The sequence below is a fragment of the Strix uralensis genome, chromosome Z, assembly GCF_047716275.1.
Source record: "Strix uralensis isolate ZFMK-TIS-50842 chromosome Z, bStrUra1, whole genome shotgun sequence".
Lineage (NCBI taxonomy): Eukaryota > Metazoa > Chordata > Aves > Strigiformes > Strigidae > Strix > Strix uralensis.
Window position 1 is genome coordinate 56,447,878 of NC_134012.1, and position 11,115 is coordinate 56,458,992.

Here is an 11,115-nt window from a genome sequence, read left to right on the forward strand (position 1 = left end):
GTTTACCTCAGGCTGTGCCTGAAACACGTCTGTGGTAAACAATACCAGAACTGTGGGAAATAAACCAGCAATGCTCTACAGATAGCCCAGTTCTGAACACATACCAAGCTCTGAATTTTGGTAGATCCAAAAACATCCCACCCCATCGCATTGCTTGCAGTAGGTAGACAAGAATCATATTTATGGTTAGAGGCCCATTTAACATAATTTGGTGGGCATCAAATCGGTCCCTTGGGATAGAACTCTATCTTTCATTTCAAAGAATAAGCCTTTATAGCTGTGAAGAAAATAGAAGTCTAAAGAAAAACCAGGAGCTGAAAGCAATCTTTCTGACCCTCCAGAGAACTGAAACAATTGTAGTGAAAGGTGTCAATTGCTACATCTGTCTCAATAGACCGGAACTGCAACCTGAAAATGAACATTTAAATCTCCACAACAATAAGCCAACCACTTCAATGGGAAAGTCTCATTTGGCTCCAGGCAAAATTTTCCCAGATACTAAAAACTCCATTTCTTTCCCCAGAAAAACTTCTCTGGCTCAGCTGTTAAATATTAAAACACAGATCTGCAGGGAGCTGCCTGTCAAAAATGTGGGGACAGAGCAAAGCAGGAGTAATTGAATGGGGACGCTGTGCTGCGAGCTGAACAGCCTGGGTGATGAGCACTGCCTGATGCCTCTGCCAGCCAAGTTGGCGGGTGCTGTGAGAGGGCCTGTTCCTGTTGCCGTCATCTGAATTTACTGCATGGGCTTTGTACACAGCTTTTGATTTTTATCTTCTTGATAAGCTGGATGTGTCAGGAATATCCCTAGTGAAAGGCACATGAAGGTTTGAGTGGTTACTTTGCAAACTGTTAACATGCAAACTATGACTGATTTTTCCAAAATAAATTTATTTTTAAAGTATTTTCCTCCCTCATAAATAAACAATAAATTTGTTGTTATCATTCACATTGTTTCCCCCAAACAAGGGATCCTAAAGCAGGATCTAACCATTAACATTAGCATATAACATGCTACAATATGCTACTGTGAAAGCATAGGCAACCACAGAAGCATTTCAGGGCCTGACCCCTCAGTCTTGGTTCACAGGGACTATCCCTTCTCACATGAGTTATCCCATTCATCTGACAAAAAAGGATGCCAATTTAATACTAAATATTTGCTGTTTCTTAAAGTTGTTTTTTTTACATGAAATCTTGATTTATTGCTATTTTCAAAGATACTACTTCAGGAAATGGACCAAAGCAAAAATGTCACATTCTGGACTGTTTTTTTATAAGTGTTTATTTTTGTAATTCTGTTCTGCTGATACTTTCTTGATTTATGTTGTAATTAGACATAAATGTAGCAGTGCTGAGGCAGTACAATACAGGACAAATGATCAAAAAAGCCTAGAAATATTTTAGCACATTTTTTGCACTGTGAAATGTGGTAGTGATAGCATGGAAGCCTGGGTCCTGAAAACATTTTTTGAATGTCTCTGTGCTCTTTCATGTTTTAACAGCTGGTATGCTATTAAATGTTTTCTTAAGAATACTTTCTTAACATTCTATATTCTATATTAATATTCTACATAGGAATATTCTTAAGAATATTTTCTTAAGCCTCTCAGCTTTAGGTAGAGAAACACAAGAGGGCACTTTAGTCCATTTATTTATTCAAACTGGTACTCTGACCCCTTAAAGAGTTTAGCCAATGAAAAGGCATTTTTTAGCACTTTTCTTTCTTGCCTAACAGGATGAAACGACAGAGCATTTGTAAAACCACCCGAGGTGGTGAACTAGGTAAGGGAATGACAAGGGAGAGAATCGGGAAGAAAATGCATGCTGTGCCTTGGGGGTGGAAGTTGCCATGCCTATTTGAGCTGTGGTTTGAAACACTGGGATTAAGCATGGGTAGTTATAGGCAACATGTAGCAAACACCTTAGAAAAGGTTTTAGAAAATGATGTTGCTGATTAGGTGACTTACTTCCCTTTCGGTCAGAATCAGACTGGGAGTACTACTGGAAATGTAAGCACATGAGATATAAAATCAAGGCTTTTTTTAGACCTGTTTAATGAAACTTTCATTAAGCACAAAGTTGAAGCTGGAGGTCCAGTAGCAGTCATTCTGCAGTGGAAGTTCTCCTTATCTTCTGAGTTGGACAGTGATTGTGAAAATGGGGTTATTCTGGTGAGTGTGGCTATATTCAGCTGCAGAATGGCTGCTATATTTGTCAGTTGATGCGTAAAGACAAAAAAAAAAAAAAGCCCTGGGAAAGGGGTGCAAGGATAATGGCAGTGAACTAAACTATTGCCTCAAGCGCTGAGATTTTCATTTTGCTGCCTGTAATCAGATACTGTCAGTAGCACTGCACAACCAGAAAATTCCTTTAACCTTCCAGCAAGCTTTATGATGTATGATGTTCTTCAGTGCAGTGGATTTCACGTGTCTTTTTATTTTTTGTCTCTCATCCCCATTTTCAGCCTTTATTATTCTGGATCAAAAGGGGATGTTCCAGGCTCCCTGAGTTTCAGCTGTCCTTCATTATGCTTCTATATTGCCAGGAACATTTTGATGATAGTGATATTCATAAGACCCCATTCTTTCCCTGTCTCACTACAAAAACATGCTTTTCAAGTTAGTAGCTGGGCAAACTCATCTTAAGTATTTAGTTGTATAGCTACCTGCCATAATGTGTTCATGCCTTATTAGACCATGCTAGTGAAGGGTTATGTCATCTATCTCCACTATCCCTGTGCTCCTGCCTCCCACACTTTGGGTGCATTTCTGTCTGGATAATAGCACTATTTGTAGATGTATTACTGTTTCTGAATTTGATTATATTGATTAACAAGGAATCACTGAGTATTTGTAGAAGAATTTCACCATTTTCTGGCTGCCCCTCAAGACCTACCACACTGCCGAAGGATTCTTTTGAGGACCAGAAAGGAAGACAGTTTGACAGGAGCTCGAAGGAACTGGAGGCTAAACTGCATAAGATGCAGTTGATTGTCTCTCATCTGTTATCATTGGTATTGGTAGTTGCATGGCAATGAGTGAACATATTTGAAAGTGATATAACACACACTTTTACTAGTTTAGATTCCCTAAAATTCCACTTACCTAATTTATTGGACAGTGTGTATGATGTATTTTGAATATGAGTCTATCCGTTGACAAGGTTGTTTCCTTAGTTCAAGCTGTACAGACACATGAAGGGACTGTTTAAATGAGAAAGGTTGCCAGTTCAATTCCTAGTGTCAGCTGGGTTGAAGATACATCATATATCACAACAGTAATATGACACATAATGTATATGATTGGAGAATCCTTTGAATATGAAGCAGTCCACAGTAAAGTCAAACTATAAACTGAAGTAAAAAGACCTATTTTATTCCTCATTACACAGCAAATCTAAATACAGGCATACATGCAAGACACCAAGGAATATATTTCTTACAGATAAAAGACCCAGACATGAGTTGTTATTAATTTTTTTTAATATAAAACTCTCATATGTAATAAACCATCTCTATATATATAATTATAACCGTCTGTAGAAAAGATGCTAAATTACAAAAGTGCTAAATTTCTTAGGCACGATATTGACCTAAGAAATTCTTTTTAGCGTGTGAGATTCGGTCTAGTTTTATTTATATTGTTTATGAAGTGGCCAAGACAAAGTTTGTAATGGAACCCCACTAAAAAGATAAATTCACACCTGGAAGGGAGTGACTTTTAAACCTGTATTATTGAAATTGATTAGAGTGCCCATTGTACATAGGGTGTTTTCTGAAGCATGCTGCACTTGGCTGAAAATCTCTTATTAGTGTTAGTAAGCTAATTGGAGCTGAGTTGCCAAAGGTGAGAGTGAGACAAGGGCGTGACCCTTACCTTTGAAATTATAGGCAAAGTGGTACACATTTCTTAGTGTTAGGATGAAAACTAGCTAGCATACAAAAAATACTGTTGAGCTATTGTATATATAATACAGGAATATATACTGTATATATATTATAGATAGAAAGCAAGTATGCTGATGCATATATATGCTATATATAACATATTTCAACTGTAATCCCATTGTGCTATTTTGGTGTCAGACAAAAAATGACAAAACCAAAACCATTTTGGGAAGTGATGCTCTGGGTGTTAGTGGCCTTTCTAATGGAACACATTTATTTGGCTTACAGATCACTTGGGTCTTCTCTGCACAGCTATAGGGGAATAAGAGAAGATGTGAATCTAGGAAGATACTATCATAGCAGGGTGTATGCAAATATTGTATTAACAGCAGATGTATGTCTGAATGTGTGCACATTTTCAAGCTGGTGTAAGAATGGCTGGTATGTATTAGTTATTGAAATTTTCTTTATGTTGCGAAATAAAGTATAGAAGATTAAATGGGAAAACGTCTAATCTTTTTTTAATTGTAATGGTGTATATATGAAGAGTTTATGAGTAGAACTATAACTTAAATCAGAGGTAAAACTTTTGTATTTAGGTAAAGGCCGATTTCCATATTGCTTTGAGAAGTGGATGGGATTGCTTTTATCCATCCTTTACAAGGAGATGGGGCTCTTATTCATTCAACACATTCATGCTTTGAGATCTAAGAGTCACGAAGGATTTGCAAGTGATCAGGGCAATGCTTGCTGATGCCTATGTTTGCAGCCCATGCAGACTTGCCTCTGCTGCACTATCAGCTGAACTTTCTGGCCTTTCCCTCTCCTGCCCCCCAGACTTTCACAGCTACTCTGCAGGTCAGGAGAACTTGAGGCCATTGTATTATTTGCACTGCTGTGGTAACATGGTTATATAGGTGGGCAGGGGACGTGCTATAGACACTCCTCTGTTTTGTGTTGGCTTATCTCTGGCTTGCTCTTGCTTGCCCTTTCCAGTAGTCACAAACCTGCAGGTTCGTTGTGAGGACACTTACTGAAATTCGAGAGAAAACTGGAGAGCAGCAAGAAGGGCAGGAGGCAGCAGGGCCGGCAATTGCAGAAACCTAATTTATTTCTCTGACTCTTGTCACCAGCTGTCTGTGTAACCTTGAGGAAGTTGTTTTTATCACTTAGACTCTGAGAAAAAAAGTGAAGAGGACTGCAGAACTGCTGGCTCAAGAGATGCGATAGCATGAGCCCTTGTTCAGAGACAGTATGATTGTTATCACCAAAGTCTTTGGGCAGCACAGATGCCCCCATCAATTGCTGGAGTCGAGGGTGGGAAATGACAGGCTTGGAGCAGGGCTCATACAGCTTGCAGCAGTGCAGCTCTGTGCCCAAGGGGCCCCATGGTGCCATGGTGTGATCTGCAGTGGACTGCTTCCCTCGCTGGGGAGGAGATGGAGCGGTGGGCTTGTGGGCGTAAGAGGTGCTGCCAATTGCCACAAAGTAAAAGGATTAAAAAGCAAACCCATTGATGTGTACTGGTACTCAAAGAGCTCTATCACACCACATCTGATTGTTATCTGACTAGACAGAAGTACCAGAAGTAACAAGCTGAGGATTTTTGCAAATATTTTCTTCCTTTGCCTTACTAGTTAACATATGAACCTCTACAAGCTGCAGTAGTACAATGTTTTGCTGTTACATTACACTTTCACCAGGGTGTCCCTGAGCACAGATGAATATTAAAACAGGCATTGTTTTTTCTGAGTTGTTTCTGAAAGACCTGGGGAGAATGGGACCTGCCTCTTGCCTGGCCCTGCAGCTGTTCTCCTGTTCTGTGCACCCTTTGGTGCCCACATAAGAATGAGAAGAGGTTCCTCTGGAGAAAATCTGTACCCTTGGCAGCTTGGCACACACATTTAGGATTCCCTAGAAGATTGAATTTGGGTGGAAAGATAAGCTGACACTGCCATTAGCTTTCAGCTAACAAAATCAAAAGCCCTCATAAATTATCTTCTTGTTAGCAAGGTCATATGAATGAATTCAAGTACCAGTACATTTGAGCTATACTTTTTTTAAAACCCAGAGGAGGAATCAAAAACACGTGGATGTCTTTCTCTGTACCCTGGGAAAGCCATCCAGGGTGTCTCAGCCATCATGGTCCTTGTCGGGGCAGAGGTGGCCAGCAGGGCCAAGGGAAGTATAATGCCATATTGTAAAGGTTTTTAATGGGCTTGTGGTCTTGGCTTGCAGGCTGCGTTTGGTGTCGTTGGGTGGGGGCAGCGGTGGAAAGCTGTCGGCATGGGGGAAACTGAGGGGCACAAGTGTGCTGGGGCAGCGTGCTCCCCAAGACCTCTGGTAGGGGAGGACAGGGAGAAAATTATAGCACTTTTCCTGTGGAGAGGGACAGCTACTTCAGCCATTGCCACTGGACAGTCAGGGTCAGCTGCTTCAAAAACAGAGAGAGTAATTTTGCTGGTTAATGAGTTGTTAACAAAGTCTTTCACTTGCAGAACTTTCCTCTCAAGACAAGAAAGAAAAGGAAAAGGAAAGAAAAGAAAAGAAAAAAGAAAAGAAAAAAGAAAAGGAAAGAAAAAAGAAAAGAAAAGAAAAGAAAAGAAAAGAAAAGAAAAGAAAAGAAAAGAAAAGAAAAGAAAAGAAAAGAAAAGAAAAGAAAAGAAAAGAAAAGAAAAGAAAAGAAAAGAAAAGAAAAGAAAAGAAAAGAAAAGAAAAGAAAAGAAAAGAAAAGAAAAGAAAAGAGAGAAAGTAGATACCTGCACTGTAAAGGAAGTTCTGCAGGGAGAATGAAGTATGCTGACTGTCTTGCAGTCACACTGGCGATTGAGGAAGCACTATGAAATCTGCAAGCCTCAGACCGTCAAATGGTTAGGGCATTGAAGTGGTACACTAAACATGAAATTCTGTCACGTTTGTAGAGAGAATTATCTTTCTGGAGGCATATGGGTGATGATAACCTGTGGTTCCCAGTGGTGTAGGAGAAGTCGGTGTCTAACTCTTCACAGAATTGCTCAGAAATTCAGAATAATAAGATATTTTCCTTCTCTGTTTCCAGTTTCTCCCACATAATCTCCCTGATCCCTCTCCTTTTTCTGTGTTCCTGGTGGTAGGTAGGTTGCATATAGAACAGCATTTTACAATACTTAAGTAATCATTCTTCAAAGCACTGCTGAGAAGGAGTGTAATACAAAGGAGGCACCTTAGTGTTTCCTGAATGGGCTGTGGTTTTTTTCCTGGTTATTAACTCTATGTGCATGTTGCTTTGCAGTCAGCGGGCTGCTGCAGTGACTACCCAGACAATACTGTCCTGCCAGGTCATCTGGGAGCCTTTGATGGAGCTTCATTAGTGCTGAGCAGAGTAGTGGGTAGGGAACCGCTGCATTTTATTGCTACGCTAATGGTACCTTTTTTAAGAGAACAGATTTTGAATATGAAATTCTTAAATGGATGTTTAATTTTGTCAGGACTGCTATTACCTTCTGCATTAATTGAGTACTAACCAATTCTGAATAATATGCTTATTGACATCTGCTGATTGACCGGGCTAGAAATGTACAGGTTTTTGGCAGGATAATAGCCGGGCACTTGTGAGTAAACCAAAGGCTTTCCACCTGCTGGCAGATGTCTTGTTCCAAAGGGCTGTTTCTCACCAGCATACCACTGAGCAATGTGGATGGCAGTGCTTTGGCATTAAAATAAACTGTCATTTGAATAATCAGTATACTGTTCAACTTGTACCACAGAGACAGTGAAGGCACAGCAGTCCAGCTTGCAAAACCTGGATTGACAACAAATGAAATGGGAACTGACCAGATATACAAGCATCACTTTTATGCAGAAGGCCTGCTGCATAGCTCAGCTGAGGCAAGTACACTTCAAATATACTACCCAGAGGAAAACATGAGGTGCCACTCACAATGATTACAAAGATGCTGTGAGGCTATGCAGGGCGGAAATCAGGAGGTCTAAAGCCCAGCTAGAAATTAATCTGGCTTCAGTAATCAAGGACAAGAAATGTTTCTGTAAGTATGTGAGCAGCAAAAGAAAGACCAGGGAGAGCCTCCATCCCCTGCTAGACGAGGGAGGAAACATGGCAATGAGTGATGAGGAAAAGGCTGAGGTCCTTAATGCCTTCTTTGCCTCAGTCTTTAATAACAAGAGTAGTTGTACTGAGGGAATCCAGCCTCCTCAGCCAAAAGACAGAGACTGAGAGAACGACCCCCCAGCATCCCAGGAGGAGATAGTCAGTGACCTACTGCATCACATAGACATACACAAGTCCATGGGACCGGATGGGATACACCTGAGGGTGCTGAAGGAGCTGGCTGGGGTGCTCGCCAAGCCGCTTTCCATCATTTACCAACAGTCCTGGCCGACCGGGGAGGTCCCAACAGATTGGAAATTGGCCAATGTGACGTCCATATATAAGAAGGGTCAGAAGGGTTATCCAGGAAATTACAGGCCTGTCAGCTTGACTTCAGTGCCCGGGAAGCTGATGGAGCAGCTCATCCTGAGTACTATCATACAACACATGCGGGACAACCAGATGATCAGGCCCAGTCAGCATGGGTTTATGAAAGGCAGGTCCTGCTTGACAAATCTGATCTCCTTCTACGACAGGGCGACCTGCTTATTGGATGAGGGAAAGGCTGTGGATGTTGTCTACCTTGACTTTAGTAAGGCCTTTGACACCATTTCCCACAGCATTATCCTGGTGAAACTGGCTGCTCGTGGCTTGGATGGTCACACGTTTTGCTGGATAAAAAAGTGGCTGGATGGCCGGGCCCAGAGAGTTGTAGTGAATGGAGTTAAATCTGGTTGGTGGCCGGTCACGAGTGGTGTCCCCCAGGGCTCAGTTTTGGGGCCACTCCTGTTTAACATCTTTATTGATGATCTAGACGAGGGGATCGAGTGCACCCTCAGTAAGTTTGCAGATGACACCAAGTTGGGTGGGAGTGTTGATCTGCTCGAGGGTAGGGAGGCTCTGCAGAGAGACCTGGACAGGCTGGAGCGATGCGCTGAGGCCAGCTGTAGGAGTTTGAATAAGGCCAAATGCCGGGTGCTGCACTTGGGCCACAACAACCCCCAGCAGCGCTACAGGCTTGGGGAGGAGTGGCTGGAGAGCTGCCAGTCAGAGAGGGACCTGGGGGTGTTGATTGACAGCCGGCTGAACATGAGCCAGCAGTGTGCCCAGGTGGCCAAGAAGACCAGTGGTATCCTGGCTTATGTCAGAAATAGCGTGGCCAGCAGGGACAGGGAAGGGATCTTACCCCTGTTCTTGGCACTGGTGAGGCCGCACCTCGATGACTGTGTTCAGTTTTGGGCCCCTCACTACAATAAGGACATTGAATTACTCGAGCGTGTCCAGAGAAGGGCAACGAAGCTGGTGAAGGGTCTGGAGCACAGGTCGTACGAGGAGCGGCTGAGGGAACTGGGGTTGTTTAGTTTGGAGAAGAGGAGGCTGAGGGGAGACCTCATCGCTCTCTACAACTCCCTGAAAGGAGGTTACAGAGAGCTGGGTATGACCGTCTTTTACCAAGTAACAAGTGATAGGACAAGAGGGAATGGCCTCAAGCTGCGCCAGGGAAGGTTTAGACTGGGTATTAGGAAGTATTTCTTTACGGAATGGGTTGTTAGGCATTGGAATGGGCTGCCCAGGGAGGTGGTGGAGTCCCCATCCCTGGGGTGTTTAAGAGTCAGGTTAACATAACACTGAGGGATATGGTGTAGTTGGGAACTGTCAGTGTTAGGTTAATGGTTGGACTAGATGATCTTCAAGGTCTTTTCCAACCTTGATGATTCTGTGATTCTGTGTGGGGTGGAAGGGTGCCGTACTGCTTCACCAGGACTCACAGATTCCTGTACATGCAAATTTTTACTCAGAAGGGCTATTGTGGGTTTTTCTAGATGTGATTAACCTCTAGGGCTATCTAGGTCCCAAGTAATAGTCTTGGCTGATGGTTAGGTCAGTGCTTCTCTTTACAGACAAATGTCCTCCCTAAGTAAGCTAGATAAATACTTTAGGTCTTACGACTGTGGAGTTCCTGATCTCGGTGTTTTCTCAGTCACCTTGAACTTCTGTTTATAGAAACAATCATTTAATTTTTGTGATTCTTGTATGTCACCAGCATTCTCAGGGCTGTCCATGTTGTTCTGGGTCACTTCCATAGGGATTGCAAAGAGCTGTTCAGTGCCAATGGTAAGGGTTATTTCAATGGCCCATGCTGTAATGAGCAGGGAGTGATAACAAGCAGCTCTACTTTTGAACACTGCTTGGTGACCTGGAATGTGAATTGAAGATAGTGGTAGTCTTATTAACAACAGTTATTAATTAATTAATTAATTAATCTTTCATTTAGCAGTGGCATTCTGAGGCATTCTTCAGCCTTGATTTGGCTCCAAGCCCAAGGGCCATCTTGTCTGGTCTAAGTCCCTGGTAGCAGCACTTTTTTTTTATACTACCTGTAGATAAACTATTTCTTTAAAAAGGCTCAGGGCCTATAGCATAGTTGTCAACAGAATAGTTCAGCAGACAAAAAGCACCTAATTAAATGAATTATGCCAGTAAAATTTCAAGAACAGCTGTGGTGTGGAGACTATGGTATGCACAGTGAGGAGTACTAGGGATACCCTGTTAATGATTTGTAGCTGGATAACTGCATCTGTTTTTCTCCCAGTTCAAGGGGATTTAAATACAAGGAACTTGCTTTTAATGAAAATATGTATTTTTTGATTTTTCACTGTAGTTGTTTTTATTGCTATGGAGAATAATAAGCAGGTGTATCCATTGCAGCTGATGTAAGATGATGCAGCAATAAAAGATTTTAAAAAAACCCCAAAAAACAAAGGAAGCAATTTGACTTTGGATTCATGCATGCATTCAAAAATTATTCAGTATGAGGATGTATCAAAGGTTGTAGCAAATACCATTTCTCATACATTATAGCCTTTCTTTAAGGTTTAACAAAGTCAGTCTTCCTGTTTTGTTTTGTTTTCACATTTGTGACTCATTAAAATGGATAAAAATTGAGCAGTCAACACACCTATTACTAGTGAAGTTTTAAAAGAACACTATGCAAAAAAAAATATCCAACATTCCTTTGACCAGATTTCCAAACATAACTTAAGCAACTTGCCTATTGTACAACTTTGGGAAATCGGGGCCAGTGTTGTTAGGTTATTGTCTATGGGGCAGCCTACTAGGCAACAAGTGTGAGATAATA